Below are 15,287 nucleotides of genomic sequence, written 5' to 3'. Positions count from 1 at the left end.
ACAGCTTTCTGAATAATAGATTTACCTTCTCTTTTACTTTTTCTTTTTTCTGAGTATTAGTACAGGCTGTGAATTTCCTTTATAGTCAGTGTGTGTTATATTAAATTCATTACTGTCTTTTTTTTTTTTTAATCCTCACCTGAGGACATTTTTCCATTTTTGTTCAGATAGAGTGGTAGGGAGAGAGAGAAAGAGAGAGAGAAAGAAACATCGACGTGAAAGAGACAAATCGAGTGGTTGCCTCCCGCACGACCCCAACCAGGGCCAGGGATGAACCACAACTGAGGTACATGCTCTTGGTCAGAATCGAACCCGCGATTCATTGGTCCATGGGCCGACACTCTGACCGCTGAGCCAAACAGACCAGGGCTACTGTCATTTTTTTTAATGTTCAAATTATCCCAGATTCAGCCATTTTGTGACTCCTGTGTCCTTTTGACATGTTCTCATCATTATTTGAATAGTTCCGAACTTTCAGTCACAACAAGATATTCTGACTCATGTTGAACTTTGCTATCCCAGTCATTTTTCAAGAAGCCCTGAATCCTTTTAGTGGGAAATGGTATTTAGAAACTCAGGTAAACATGGCTTTGCTGAGTAAAGAGTTTGAGGGATGTAGTAGAAAGACTGAGGACAAATTGTGGAGGGTCTTAAAGGTTAGGCCAGATACATTTTTTTTACTCTGTTGGCTTTAGGGAGTCAACCATTGGAAGCCAAGAACGGGAGAGTGACATAGTGTGCAAGACACCCTGGAGAGGAAAGAGGAAGGAGGAGAGACAAATTGGAAGGACATTGCGCACCTAATATGTATGCACATATTGAAAGGAGAAATAATTTGGGGATACAGCGAGCAGGTATAGGTACACAGAAAACAAAGTAAAAATAGACTGAAGCAAACCAGGGAAAACAAAAGAAGAAAGGAAATGTAATCAGTTCACCATGTGGATCTTCTGCGAATAATACATAATCATAAGATATACACAATTAAAACAATTTTTTAATCCTCACTTGATTTTTTTTCAAAATATGTTTTGATTTTTCAGAGAGAGAGGAAGGGAGATAGAGATAGAAACATTGATGTCAGGGAGAAACATTGATTGGCTGCCTCCTGCATGCCCCCTACTGGGGATCAAACCCAGACCTCAGTCCATGGGACAATGCTCAATCTACTGAGCCACACCTGTTGGGCCTCACTCAATATTTTTTTCTCTCTTGTTTTTTCTTTAATTAATTTATTTTTGTTACAGATGTGTCCCCCCCCCACAGATACCCCCCTCTCCCTCCCTCCATGCCCTGTCCCCAGCTTTGTTGTCCATGTCCAAAAAATATGGAATGCTTCATGAATTTGCGTGTCGTCCTTGTGCAGGGGCCATGCTAATCTTCTCTGTATCGTTCAAGTTTTATCCTCACCCGAGGACATTTTTGCATTTTTTGTTCAGACAGAGCGGGAGGGAGAGAGAGGAAGAGAGAGAGAGAGAAACATCAACGTGAAAGCGACACATCGAGTGGCTGCCACCCGCACGACCCAACCAGGGCCGGGGACAAACTGCAACCGAGATACATGCCCTTAGCGGGAACCGAACCCGGGTCTCTCTGTACCGCAGGCCGACGCTCTAACCGCTGAGCCAAACCGGCCAGGGCAGTTCAAGTTTTAGTATATATGCTGCCGAAGCGAGCACCTCACTCAATATTTTTTTCCCACTGCTTTTATAGAGGAAGGGAGGGAGGGGGACAGAGAAACATTGATGTGAGAGAGACACATCGATTGGTTGCCTCCTGCACGTGCCCCAACCAGGGCCAGGCATCAAACCTGTAACCCAGGTACGTGCCCTTTACCAGGAATTGAACATGAGACACTTGGGTCCTCAGGCTGACGCTTTAACCACTGAATCACACCGGCCAGAGCAGTTATACACAACTTTGATTTAAGCAATTGCAATATTATTTTGGAAATATTCTTGTATATGTATGTAGTGTTTCTGGGGGAAGAAGAGAGCTAAGTCCTCATCTTCCACTGAAGAAAGTAGCTAATATTAAAATTGAAAAATTAAAGAATATGTTATTTAGAAATATGGAGGTAAATACCAGAGGAAACAGCTTCACAAATTGAAAATGGCTGCCCTGGGGGAGCAGAAAGTAGATGGGGATAGTGCTGCCAAATTACTTTTTGTAGAACTATTTGTTTTTTTGTTTTATGTTTTTTTTTTTAATTGATTTTTTTAGAGAGGAAGGGAGAAATAAATAGAAACATTGATGTATGAGAGAAACATCCCTCCACTGCCTTTTGCACACCCCCTACTGGGGATTGAGCCCGCAACCCAGGCATGTGCCCTTGACCAGGAATCGAACCAAGTCCTCTCAGTCCATGGGACGACACTTAATCCACTGAGCCACACCAGCTGGGCTTATTTTGTGTTTTAACTGTTTATATGTTTCCTTTTTGGAACTTGGAACTAAGTACATTTTACCATGAAAAATACATACTTCTAATATAATTTAAAACATTTTAAAAGAAGGAAGTCATAGTAGTAGTTTTGGCCAGAAATAATAAAGGCTGAAGTAGGATGCTGTGGGGAGGGCAGGAAGGGGATAGATAGTTCAAGATCTTAGGCAATTGGAATTGGTTTTTTTTTAATCCTCACACGAGGATATTTTTACTATCTTCAGACAGAGTGGAAGCGGGGTGGAGAGAGAGAGAGAAACATGGATGTGAAAGAGACACATCAATTGGCTCCCACCTGCATGACCCCAACTGGCGCCAGGGACAAACTGCAATCAAGGTACATGCCCTTGGCTGGAATCGAACCCAGGACTCTGGTCCGCGGGCTGATGCTCCAACTGCTGAGCCAAACCAGCCAGGGCAGATGGAATTGTTTTTATTCTGGTTTTGCTTTACTCAGTTACCCAAGGTCAACCATGGCCTGAAAATATGAAATGAAAAATTCCAGAAATAAATTCGTAAGTTTTAAATTGCACGTCTTTCAGAAATTGCTGTCTTGCTCAGGACATGAATTATCCCTTTGTTCAGCACATCCACACTGTACATGCCTGTTAGTCGCTTAGTAGCCTCTCTGTTACTGTCAAACGTGCTTGTGTTCAACTAACACTTATTTTACTTAATAATAGTCCCAAAGCACAAGAGTAGTGATGCAGGCAATTTGGATATGCCAAAGAGAAAGTATATATGTATAGGGGGAAAAAATGTAGGCTGTGTTAAACAAAAACTTTCATGGCTGAAAACCTTTCTAAAAGAAAGGGTTTATATAGCCCGGCCAGTGTAGCTCAGTGGTTGAGCATCAACCCATGCGCCAGTTCAATTCCCGGTCAGGGCACATGCCCAGGTTGTGAGCCCAATCACCAGTTGGGGATATGCAGGAGGCGGCCAATTGATGTTCTCTTTCATGGATGTTTCTATCTCTCCCTCTCCCTTCTTCTCTCTCTCAAAATCAATACAGAAAAAAAAAGGGGGCCCTGGCCAGTTTGGCTCAGCTGTTAACAGTGTCGGCCCGCGGACCAGAGAGACATGGGTTTGGTTCCTGCTAGGGGCACGTACCTTGGTTGCAGTTTGTCCCCGGCCCTGGTTGGGGTAGTGTGGGTGGCAGTCAGTTGATGTGTCTCTCTCACATTGATGTTTCTCTCTCTCTCTTCCTCCTTCTCTCCCTCCTGCTCTATCTGAAGATAAATGCAAAAATGTCCTCGGGTGAGGATAAAAAACAAAAAGTGTCCTTGGGTGAGGATTGAATCAAACGCTAGCCGGAAAAAGAACCAGGTCCTGGAGCATGAATTCTAAACCACTAGCCGCAGGGCTAGATGAAGACAACATATTCACAATCCTGGGGTCTACTGGCTCTTCTACACAGATAGTTTGGAAAAGAAAGATGAAATTCTTTTGAAAGAATTGACATTGACCGTAAGTAAAGGGGGTAGTAGAAAGTGAAGTCCTTAAGTAAGAAATATTTGCTGCTTTGGATTGGTTGTGGGCAACTGTCAGGAAAGTTCAAGTGTAAGCAAGAAGTGGAACTGCCTGGTAGTCACACTCAGCTATTCTCTTTAGATAATCCAGTGGAAATAGCCACTTGGAAATTAATTCAAAGTTTTAACATACATTCAGAAATGCAAGTAGTCTTTTGTTGGTCTTGTCCTTTAGCTGTTAACTGATTAACCTCTCTTGTCTCCTCCTCCTACCCTGTCTGTGGTATAGTTAACCCTCGTTTACGGCGGTTAATCGGTTTCAGACTTTACCACGATTAATGAATTTCTGTGAAGTAGGAGTCTTTACTATACAGTTGTCCCTCGCCACTTTGCATTTCAACTTTCATGGCTTCACTCTATAGCGGTTTTTAGTACAGTATTTGAAAAACCGCGATAGAGTGAACCCACAAGAGTTGAAGTGCGCAGTGGCAAGGGATGACTGTAATTTAATTTAGGATTTCTCAGAATGTTTTCTCTGAAAATATATAGGGATCGGTATTATCTGTGGTTTCAGGCATCCACTGGGGGTCTTGGAACTTTACCCCATGGATAAGGGTTGTGGGGACTATTGTATCTGGTTGACATTATGGCTGTAGAGCTCAAAAGAGGTCAAGACTGAGCCTGCAAAGTTGTGAAGAAGGTGAAGCCATTAATAGAAATAAAAAACACCCAGCCCCGGCTGGTGTGGCTCAGTTGGTTGAGCATCATCCCATGCATTGAAAGATCCCCAGTTCCATTCCCGGTCCGGACACATACCCAGGTTGGTGGTTCGATTCCTGGTCGAGGTGCTTATGGGAAGCAACTGATTGATGTTTCCCTTTCTCTCTCCCTCTCCCTTCTTCTCTCTCTAAAATCAATAAAAGCATATTTAAACAAACAAACAAAACTAAAATAGAAAACATCCAGATAGAGCCAATGATTGAGGAAAGGAAGATAAACTGATTTTGGCCTTAGCTCTGTTGCTTAGAGTGTCATCCCTATATCCCAAGGTTGCAGGTTCCATCCCTGGTCAGGGCATATACAAAGAATCAATTAATGGCCTGGCCAGTGTGGCTCACTGGTTGAGCATCAACCCATGCACCAAGAGGTTGCCAGTTCGATTCCTGGTCAAGGCACATGGCTAGGTTGTGGGCCCAATTCCCAGTGGGGGCCATGCAGGAGGTGGCCAATCGATGTTCTACCTCATCAATGTTTCTCTCTCTTCCTCTCTCTCTAAAATCAATAAAGAAAAAAAAATCAACCAATGAATACATAAGTAAGTGGAACAACAAATAAATATTTCTCTCATATCAATAAATTTAAAAAAAAGGAAACTGTTTTTGGGCCCTGGCCGGTTGTTCACTGGTTAGAGCATCAGCCCACAGACTAATGAGTCGCGAGTTCGATTTTGGCCAAGGGCACATACCTCGGTTGCAGTTCGTCCCTGGCCCTTGTTGGGGTTGTGTGGGAGGCAGCCACTCGATGTGTACCTTTCACATAAATGTTTCTCTCTCTTCCTCTCTCTCCCTCCCACTCTATCTGAACAAAAATGGAAAAATGTCCTCAGGTGAGGATAAAAAAACAAAATAAAAAAACTGTGTTTTGGGGATGTGTTGAGTTTGAGGAACCAATAGGATAGTCAGGAAAAGACCAGCCAGAAGCTGGAACTGTCTAAGCAATGAATGAATCAGTGAATCATGGGTAGATGGCAGGGCACAGCTCCACATGACACAGACCACAAAAACAGACCTGCTCGTTGAGTTCATGTCATAAAACTACCCAGTGGAGCCAGGCCAGTGTGGCTTAGTAGTTGAGTGTCGATACATGAACCAGGAGGTTGCCAGTTCGACTGCCGGTCAGGGCACATGCCCAGGTTGTGGGCCCGATTCCTACAGGGGTGCATGCAGGAGGCAGCCAGTTGATGTTCTCTCTCATCAATGTTTCTTTTTTTTTACTCCTCACCCAAGGACATTTTTTTTTTAGATATTTTGTTCAGATAGAGTGGGAGGGAGGGAGAGAGAAACATCGATGTGAAATGGACACATCGAGTGGTTGCCACCCTCAGGACCCAACCAGGGCTGGGAACAAACTGCAACCAAGGTACGTGCTCTTAGCAGGAACCGAACCTGGACCTCTCTGGACCTCAGGCCGACGCTCTAACTGCTGAGCCAAACAGGCCAGGTCTCATCAATGTTTTTTTCTCTCTCTCCCTCTCTCTCTCTAAAAATCAATAAAGGACCCTGGCCAGTTTGGCTCAGCGGTTAGAGCATCGGCCTGCGGTCCGGAGAGACCCGGGTTCGGTTCCCGCTAAGGGCATGTACTTCGGTTGCAGTTTGTCCCCGGCCCTGGTTGGTCGTGCGGGTGGCAGCCACTCGATGTGTCCTTTCACGTCGATGTTTCTCTCTCTCTCCTTCCTCTCTCTCCCTCCCACTCTATCTGAACAAAAATGGAAAAATGTCCTCAGGTGAGGATAAAAAAACAAAATCAAAAAACTGTGTTTTGGGGATGTGTTGAGTTTGAGGAACCAATAGGATAGTCAGGAAAAGACCAGCCAGAAGCTGGAACTGTCTAAGCAAGGGTTTATGTCTGAATCAGTGAATCATGGGTAGATGGCAGGGCACAGCTCCACATGACACAGACCACAAAAACAGACCTGCTCGTTGAGTTCATGTCATAAAACTACCCAGTGGAGCCAGGCCAGTGTGGCTTAGTAGTTGAGTGTCGATACATGAACCAGGAGGTTGCCAGTTCGACTGCCGGTCAGGGCACATGCCCAGGTTGTGGGCCCGATTCCTAGAGGGGTGCATGCAGGAGGCAGCCAGTTGATGTTCTCTCTCATCAATGTTTCTTTTTTTTTACTCCTCACCCAAGGACATTTTTTTTTTAGATATTTTGTTCAGATAGAGTGGGAGGGAGGGAGAGAGAAACATCGATGTGAAATGGACACATCGAGTGGTTGCCACCCTCAGGACCCAACCAGGGCTGGGAACAAACTGCAACCAAGGTACGTGCTCTTAGCAGGAACCGAACCTGGACCTCTCTGGACCTCAGGCCGAGGCTCTAACTGCTGAGCCAAACAGGCCGGGTCTCATCAATGTTTTTTTCTCTCTCTCCCTCTCTCTCTCTAAAAATCAATAAAGGACCCTGGCCAGTTTGGCTCAGCGGTTAGAGCATCGGCCTGCGGTCCGGAGAGACCCGGGTTCGGTTCCCGCTAAGGGCACGTACTTCGGTTGCAGTTTGTCCCCGGCCCTGGTTGGTCGTGCGGGTGGCAGCCACTCGATGTGTCCTTTCACGTCGATGTTTCTCTCTCTCTCCTTCCTCTCTCTCCCTCCCACTCTATCTGTACAAAAAATGGAAAAATATCCTCTGGTGAGGATAAAAAATAAATAAATAAATAAATAAAAAATCAATAAAGAAAAAAATTTAAAAAACAAAACAAACAAACAAACAGAAAAAATACCCAGTGGAGATCTGCATGGGGAAATGTGCTATACTTCTGTGGACAATGTTATTTCTACATTCCTGTAGCTAAGCAGTCACAGTTAACTTTGAGCAGTAGATGCTCTGGTATAGAATCCTAGAAACTACACATTTTAATCTCCGCCCTTTATTACTGTTTATCTAAATGTTGGGAGAGAAAACACATTGAACAACAAATTTTGCTAAGTTTATGATGAAAAAAATGAGAATTCAGTGAAAGCCTATGTGGGCTGGAACAATCAGGAAAAGGCATTAGGAAGGATGTGGGATTCTGATGCACAGAAGAGAAAAAAATACACTTCTGACAGTGGGGAATTCCGGGAATTGGGAGAAAGTCGGCTACTTGGGGCTTGCTGAGAGTTAGGCACTGGAAGACTGGATAGAGTAAACTCAGAAGGGTTTTGTCAGCAACAAGAGAGGAGGCAAGAGAACACAATGAAGTAAAGACAGTCTCTTCAATAAATGGTGTTGAGAAAACTGGACAGGTACATGCAAAAAAAAAAGAAACTAGACCACCAACTTACACCATATACAAAAATAAACTCAAAATGGATAAAAGACTTAATTCGATTTTTAAAATATTTTTTATTTCATTGATTTTATTTCTTATTATTATTTATTTTATTTTTATTACAGATGTTTTTCCCCATTGACACCCTCCTCCCTACTTTATTGATTTTAGAGAGAGAAGAAGGGAGGAGAGAGAGAGACATCCATTAGAGAGAACACTGATTGGCTACCTCCTGGAGATTGGCTGCCCCCCACTGGAGATTGAACCCACAATTTGGGCATGGTCCCTAACTGGGAATTGAACTGGCGACCTCTTTCTTATGGCTCAACCACTGAGCCACACTGTCTGGCTAAATCACTTTTTAAAAAATGTTTTTATTGCCCTGGCTGGTTTTGCTCAGTGGTAAGAGCGTCAGTCTGCGGTCCAGAGAGACCCAGGTTTGGTTCCTGCTAAGGGCATGTACTGCGGTTGCAGTTTGTCCCCAGCCCTGGTTGTGTCGTGCAGGAGGCAGCCACTCGATGTGTCCCTTTCACATAGATGTTTCTCTCTCTCTCTCTTCCTCCCACTCTATTTGAACAAAAAATGGAAAAATGTCCTCGGGTGAGGATAAAAAAACAAACAAAACCATTCCCTTCCGTGTAATAAAACAGATAAAAACATGTTAAAAAAATAAAAAAATGTTTTTATTGATCAATGTGAGAGAGAAATAATAATTGGCTGCCTCCTGCACACCCCCACACAGGGGATCGAGCCCACAATCTGCAACCTGCAACCTGGGCATGTGCTCTGACCAGGAATCAAATCAGGACCTCTCAGCTCACGGGACAATGCTCAATCCACTGAACCACACTGGGCAGGAAAAATGTATAAAAGACTTAAATGTAAGTTGCGAAACCATAAAAATCCTACAAGGAGCCCTGATTGGTTTGGCTCAGCGGCTGGAGTGTTGGCCTGCAGATCAATGAGTCACGGGTTCGACTCTGGTCAAGGGCACGTACCTCGGTTGTGGTTTATCCCTGGCCCTGGCTGGGGTCCTGTGGGAGGCAACCAGTTGATGTGTCCCACTCACATCGATGTTTCTCTCTTTCTCCCTCTCACTCTATCTGAACAAAGATGGAAAAATATCCTTGGGTGAGGATTTAAAAAAAAAAATCCTACAAGAAAACATAGGCAGTAAAATCTTAGATATCTCACGTAGCAATATTTTCACTGATACATCTCCTAGGGCAAGAGAAACAAAGGAAAAAATAAACAAATGGGACTCCATTAAATTAAAAAACTTCTGCACAGCAAAAGAAACCACCAACAAAATGAAAAAGGAACCCACTGAATGGCAGAACATATTTGCCAATGATACATCTGATAAGGGATTAATTTCCAGTATATACAAAGAACTCATACAACTCAACACCAGGAAGACACATAATCCAATTAAATGGGCAAAGGACCTGAGCAGACACTTTTCCAAAGAGGACATACAGATGGCCAGTAGACATATGAAAAAATGCTCAATGTGCCTGGCCAGTGTAGCTCAATGGTTGAGCATTGACTCATGCACCAAGAGGTTGCCAGTTTGATTCCTGGTCAGGGCACATGCCCAGGTTATGGGCCCAATCCCCACGTGGGGGCATACAAGAGACGGCCATCGATGTTCTCTCTCATCAATGTTCTCTTTCCCTCTCCTTTCCTCTCTTGCTAAAAGTCAATAAAGAAAAAAAAATTAGCTCAGCTGGTGTGGCTCAGTGGTTGAGTGTTGCCCATGCACCAAGAGGTCACCTGTTCGACTTCCGGTCAGGGCACATGCCCAGTTTGTGGGCCAAATCCCCAGTGTGGGGCATGCAGGAGATGGCCAATCGATGTTCTCTCTCATCAATGTTTCTATCTCTTTCCCCCTCTCCCTTTCTCTCTCTCTAAAAATAAAGGAAAAAATTAAAAGAAAAAGATAAAACACTCAATGTCACTAATCATCAGAGAGATATAAATTACTTTTTAACATATTTTTTTTTCTTTATCAATTTCAGAGAGAAAGGAAGGGAGAGGGAGAGATAGAAACATCTATGAGAGAGAACATCAGTTGGCTGTCTCCTGCATGCCCCCCAACTGGGGATTGGGCCTAAAACCTGGGCATGTGGCCTGACCTGGAATTGAACTAGCAACTTCTTGGTGCATGGGTCAATGCTCAACCACTGAGCCACACCAACCAGGCAAGAGATGCAAATTAAAACTACAATGAAGCATCACCTCAAACCTGCCAGAATGGCTACCATAAATAAGTCAACAAGTGTTAACGAGGATGTGGGGAAAAGGAAACCCTAATACACTGCTGGTGGGAATGCAGGCTGGTAGAGCCACTGTGGAACATAGTATGGAGTTTCCTTATAAAATTAAAACTGGAACTGCTGTTTGACTTAGTGATCCCACTTCTTGGAATATATCCTAAGAATCCTGAAACACCATTCAGAAAGAATATATGCACCCTTATGTTCACAGCAGCGTTATTTACAATAGCTAAGTTCTGGAAATAGCCCAAGTGCCCATCAGTAGATGAACAGATAAAAAAGCTGTGGTAGCCCTGGCCAGTTTGGCTCAGCAGTTAGAGCGTTGGCCTGCGGTCCGGAGAGACCCGGGTTCGGTTCCCGCTAAGGGCACGTACTTTGGTTGCAGTTTGTCCCCGGCCCTGGTTGGTTGTTCGGGTGGCAGCCACTCGATGTGTCCCTTCACGTCGATGTTTCTCTCTCTCTCTCCCTTCCTCTCTCTCCCTCCCACTCTATCTGTACAAAAAAATGGAAAGATATCCTCAGGTGAGGATAAAAAAAAAAAAAAAGCTGTGGTATATTTACACAATGGAATACTATGTGGCTATAAAAAAAGGAGCTCTTACCCTTTACGACAGCATGGATGGACCTGGAGATTATTATGCTAAATGAAATAAGGCAGTTAAAGACAAATATCATATGATCTCACTTAATATGGAATTTAATGAACAAAATAAACTGACAAACAAAATAGATCCAGAGACATGAATGCAAGGAACAGAATGACAGATCTCAGAGGGGAGGGGAAAGGAGGGAACAGGAAGAGATTAACCAAAGAACATATATGCATATTGCCTTAGCCCAAGAACACAGACAATAATGTGATGAAGACCTGGAATGGGACAGGGGCTGTGTAAATGGGGGCAGAGGAGGGGAAAATGGGGGACAACTATAATATTGTCAACAATAAATTAAAAAAAGAAGTCAATGAAGTGCCCTGGCCGGTTTGGCTCAGCGGTTAGAGCATTGGCCTGCGGGCCAGAGAGACCCGGGTTCGGTTGCCGCTAAGGGCACGTACCTCAGTTGTAGTTTGTCCCCGACCCTGGTTGGGTTGTGTGGGTGGCAGCCACTTGACGTGTCCCTTTCACGTCGATGTTTCTCTCTCTCTCTCTCTCTCTCTCTCTCTCTCCCTCCCACTCTTTCTGAACAAAAAATGGAAAAAAAAAATGTCCTTGGGTGAGGATAAAAAATAAATAAATAAAATATTAAAAAAACAAAACAGAACAAAAAAAAGTCAGCGAATTTGGTTAGAGCATGGTCTGGATGCCAAGGTTGCAGTTCAGTTCCCCTCAGGGCACATACAAGAATCAACCAAAGCTCTCTCTCCCCCTAACCTCCCCCTTCCTCTCACTCCCTCCCTCCCTCCCTCCCCCTCTCCTTTGTTCCCTCTCTACTCCTTTCTCCATCCCTCTCCCTCCTTCCCTCCCTGAAAAAAAAAAATCAACCAATTAATGCATAAATAAGTAGAACTGATCTCTCTCTCTCCCTTCCTCTCTATAAAATCAATAAATAAAATAATTTTTAAATTAACAAAAAATTTTTTCTTTATTGATTTTAGAGAGAGAGGAAGGGAGAGGGAAAGAGAGACAGACTCATTGATTGGCCGCCTCCTGCATGTCCTCCACAGGGGATTTGGCCTACAACCTGGGAAGGTGCCCTGACCAGGAATCCAACCGACAACCTCTAGGTGCATGGGTTAATGCTCAACCACTAAGCCATACTGGCCAGTCAATAAAAGAATTTTTAAAAAAGAGTCAATGAAAGTATTAGAACAGAAAGGTAACAACTGCATTAACTTAGTCTCTTCCTTTTTTTTTTTTTTTTACATCTTCAGGACAAGATGTTAAAATATTGTGTTGATCAGTTCCATTGTTTGTAAATTTGAGCCATAGAAATAGAGGACATCCACCAAGAAAAAGTCGTATTCAAGTTTAAAAAAAAGTTTTTTGGCCCTGGCCCGTTTGGTTCAGCGGTTAGAACCTCGGCCTGAGGTCCAGAGACCAGGGTTCGGTTCCCGCTAAGGGCATGTACCTCGGCCCTGGTTGGCTCGTGTGGGTAGCAACCACTCGATGTGTCCATTTCACATCGATGTTTCTCTCTCCCTCCCTCCTACTTTATCTGAACAAAACATCGAAAAATGTCCTCGGGTGAGGATTAAAAAAAAAAAAGTTTTTTGTTTGGTACTGCCCCTAGCAGGAACTGAACCCAGGACTCTCTGATCCGAAGGCCAACGCTCCAACCACTGAGCCAATCTGGCCAGGGCAAAAAGTTGTTTTTTTTTTAATATTGTGAAAGTGATATATAATTACTATAGAAAATAATTTTGAAAAATAAAAAAATAAAACTAACCATAATTCCACCTCTCCAAGTTAAACACTATTCTTTATTTGGGGAGGCTCTTATTTATTTATTTTCTTTATTGATTTGAGAGAGAGGAAGGGAGAGAGAGAGACAGAAACATCAATGAAAGAGAACATTGACTGGTCACCTCCTGCATGTCTCCTACTGGGGATTTGGCCCAGAACCTGGGCATGTGCTCTGACTAGGAATCGAACCAGTGACCTCTTGGTGCATGGATTGACACTTAACCACATGGGCCAGGATGGGGAGGCTCTTATTTAATTTTGGGGCTCTAGTTGATAACCCGTCTTCACAAGACTACACCTCTAGCTTCCACTTCCGGCTTCAAATTTTCCAGCTGTGTTCTGGATGGCTCTCCAGTGTGTCTTTCTGTTGGTTTTTTTTTTTTTTTTATCATCCTCACCGAGGACATTTTTCCATTTTTTTGTTCAGGTAGAGTGGGAGGGAGAGAGAGGAACAGAGAGAGAGAGAAACATTGATGTGAAAGGGACACATCGAGTGGTTGCCACCCGCACAACCAACCAGGGCCGGGGACAAACTGCAACCGAGGTACATGCCCTTAGCGGGAACCGAACCCGGGTCTCTCTGGACCGCAGGTCGATGCTCTAACTGCTGAGCCAAACCAGCCAGGGCGGTTTTTTTTTTTTTTAAATATGGAACGCTTCAGGAATTTGCGTGTCATCCTTGTGCAGGGGCCATGCTAATATTCTCTGTATCGTTCCAATTTCAGTATATGTGCTGCCAAAGCGAGCACGCTCTGTTTTGTTTTGTTTTTTATTGATTGTTTTTATTGATTTTTAGAAAGAGAGAGGAAGGGAGAGGGAGAGACAGAAATATGGCTAAAATTGAACTCATTTCTGATTCTCCCATTCAAGATCTCTACCAACACCAGGGCCGGATTCCAGCTTATATCGGGCCCAAGTGTTGAAATGATTATGGTGCCCATTCTTGTGGGCAATTAGATGCTGTTTTTGAAATATCAAATTTTTCCAAGAATTTGTTTTTTAATTTTTGTTTTGTTTTTCTTAATGTTTTTGGTCTTTACTCTATGTGTAGTCTGTTGTTAGGTATCTAGTCCGCCAAATGTCTGTCCCATTAGTCATCTAGTCTGTGCCTCTCAAATCTGTCTGCCTGTCTCCACTGATCCTGTTACATTTGAGGCCCTTGGTATCACTGCCACAAACTACTGCAGTTCTCTTCAAATTGGTCACATGCTATGGCCATGGAGTCACTTCTTTAACCATTCCCATCTCTTGATATTTTCTGCTTCAGAACCCCTATGTTTTAGGAACATGTCCTGAATTTACCAAGTCTGCCCAGCTGCTCCCTCTGTCTACAGGGTTTCTCATTTCTCTGCCTAGTCAAGTGCTACTTACTTTTTCACAATCAACTCAAATGACATATCCCCTGAGAAGGGTTTCTCTTAATCCTCTTAGAAGAAACAGCTATTGAAGGAAGATGACCTCCCTTCTCTGCTAGTTGATCAGATGAGGCTTCATAGAAGTGTTGTCTGGTCTAATGTAGAATTTACCTTTTACTGGGGGTATACTTAATTCAAGTTGAGGAAAAAAGGAGAAAAGGTCTGGTATTGGCATGCTGCATTCATAGATACCCAACAGTCTAGCCCTACTGAACAGGCCAGGAAGGATGTTCTGGGGCCACTGAAGATCTTTGAACCAAGGGAGACAATTTAATAGGGAGAACATTATTATCAGTCTGTTTCTGATTGCATTGATTATCCAAACAGATTTTGAACTATGTGGGTATAGTCTGCATAGAGAAGCAGCTCAAATATCCTCATTTTCCAGGCACTGTTTTCTTACTGTGCACTTTGGTCAGCTCTCATCACACAGAACTATGATTTTTATCTTATTTTTTCAGGGAAGTCTGTCTTGTTTTTTGCCCTTATAGCACCCAACACAGGGCCCTGAACATTGTAGGTGATAGTAAATACGATTTGAAGGAATAGATCTCTTTAATAGGTATGTCTTTTAATGTATTAAAGCTTCCATATTATCTTCCCAGCAAGCTCCTAGAAAGAAGCACCATACTAATATCCAGATCTCAACCACACTCTCATCCAGCAGTAAACTTTGGGGTGAGCAAGGCTGGGGCTCAAGTTGTCCTTCAACAGAACCTTTGCTTGGGCAAGGTCTTGGGGTTACTTCCCGCCAAGCCCTCATCCCATCCGCTCCACACGAGCATCTCCGGGCGTGGCCCAGCGCGGCGCCTTTAAGAAGGGGCGGAGCACAAGTGGAAAGACAAAGCCCCTGGCCGCGCGTTCCCCTTCCCCCCTCCCGGCGCACCACACGGACACTGGTGCCCGGATGTCGGTGTCGCCGTCTGTGACAGATGGCGCAGTGTCTGTATGTGTTAGGAGGCTTCTCTAGTCTGACCTCCTTGAATTCCCGACTTTTCGATTCCCCGCTATCCCCCACTTTCAACTCCACTGCTGGAGGCCCATACGCCTGTCACCGGCACTTACATAACTTGACCTTTCACCTCTTCATACTGCCCTCTAGTGCGCTGCAACCCAACTACGCGGTCGGGGAAGGGGGCGGGACCAAGGCGCAGAGCGGCAGCTCCTCTGAGCCAATAGACTGTGAGCGCTGACCAGCTCTCCGCCTATTGGAGCATTCGCCACCGGCGCCACAGGGGAACAAGTTAGT

The 15,287-nt window shown here is 44.1% G+C and overlaps 1 non-coding gene and 1 pseudogene across 1 annotated transcript; both read right to left on the bottom strand.

Moving 5' to 3' along the window:
• Positions 1-1,321: 1,321 nt before the first annotated feature.
• LOC118642960 lies at positions 1,322-1,416 on the bottom strand (annotated as a pseudogene).
• Positions 1,417-13,265: 11,849 nt separating this feature from the next.
• LOC118642936 lies at positions 13,266-13,372 on the bottom strand. Its single transcript, XR_004961845.1, has one exon. It is a non-coding gene; the product is annotated as a U6 spliceosomal RNA (small nuclear RNA).
• Positions 13,373-15,287: the final 1,915 nt, after the last annotated feature.

This window comes from Molossus molossus, unplaced genomic scaffold (genome assembly GCF_014108415.1).
Source record: "Molossus molossus isolate mMolMol1 unplaced genomic scaffold, mMolMol1.p scaffold_m16_p_3, whole genome shotgun sequence".
NCBI lineage: Eukaryota > Metazoa > Chordata > Mammalia > Chiroptera > Molossidae > Molossus > Molossus molossus.
The sequence above is the reverse complement of the archived record's forward strand: the minus strand, read 5'-3'. Positions and strand labels throughout refer to the sequence as shown.